At 51.6% G+C, this 903-nt stretch overlaps 1 non-coding gene across 1 annotated transcript; it reads right to left on the bottom strand.

Annotated features, from left to right (window-relative positions):
• Positions 1–200: 200 nt before the first annotated feature.
• TRNAN-GUU (transfer RNA asparagine (anticodon GUU)) lies at positions 201–272 on the bottom strand. Its single transcript has one exon. It is a non-coding gene; the product is annotated as a tRNA-Asn (tRNA).
• Between the last annotated feature and the right edge of the window lie 631 nt (positions 273–903).

Here is a 903-nt window from a genome sequence, read left to right as displayed (position 1 = left end):
AGAGTTTCCTGTGTCAAAGACTTATGGCTTCTCGCTGCTTTCTCCGTCGACTTGCTTATCTGAAGGACCAGGTGATCTGCTACAAATGCCCTCGGCGTCTTCAGAGTTTCTTGAATCACCGTCCTCTGCCTATTCTGCTAGTTTAGAAACTCAGGGGAAGGACAGGGGTCGCTAGGTCAGAAAAGCTATAACTCAAAATTCTCCCCAAGTAGGATTTGAACCTACGACCAGTCAGTTAACAGCCGACCGCTCTACCACTGAGCTACTGAGGAACAACGGACTTCAGTTAAGGAAGCCGACTCTCGTTCTTTGGACACCAACCTATGACCGAACAAAAAAGGGTTCGTCGCTCTTTTTAACATACACCGGGATAAAAGGTTACGATAGCAAGCCCCTCCTCGGCCGGAGAGCCTCCAGGACAAGGGGGCGGCGGTCAACCATCCACTCTCGAGATTCATCTTGATCAATCGATCTCCGCGTCCCCCCTTGCCTGAACTGGCGAGCTTAGCAAGCAAGTCAGCTCGGGCATTCTGTTCTCGGGGCACATGTACTACTTCAAAAGAGGCAAAGGAACTCTTCAATTCCTGCACATACGCCAAGTAAGCCGCCATTTGTGAATCTTTAGCCTGGAACTCGCCTGTTACTTGCCCTGTGACTAGCAGCGAGTCACTCTTAGCCATCAGCACCCTAGCTCCCATCTCCTTGGCCAGCAGAATCCCAGCGATCAGCGCCTCATACTCTGCTTGATTGTTGCTGGCTTTGAAGGCAAACCTCAAAGACTGTTCAATCAGCACGCCGTTGGGTCCTTCTAATATGACTCCAGCACCGCTGCCCTGCTGGTTCGACGATCCATCCACCGAGAGTACCCAACGGAAATCATCTCCTTCAACCCGCGTCGTCTCC

The sequence above is a fragment of the Phaseolus vulgaris genome, chromosome 3 (assembly GCF_000499845.2).
Source record: "Phaseolus vulgaris cultivar G19833 chromosome 3, P. vulgaris v2.0, whole genome shotgun sequence".
Taxonomy (NCBI): Eukaryota; Viridiplantae; Streptophyta; class Magnoliopsida; order Fabales; family Fabaceae; genus Phaseolus; species Phaseolus vulgaris.
This window is presented reverse-complemented; position numbering and strand designations above follow the sequence as displayed.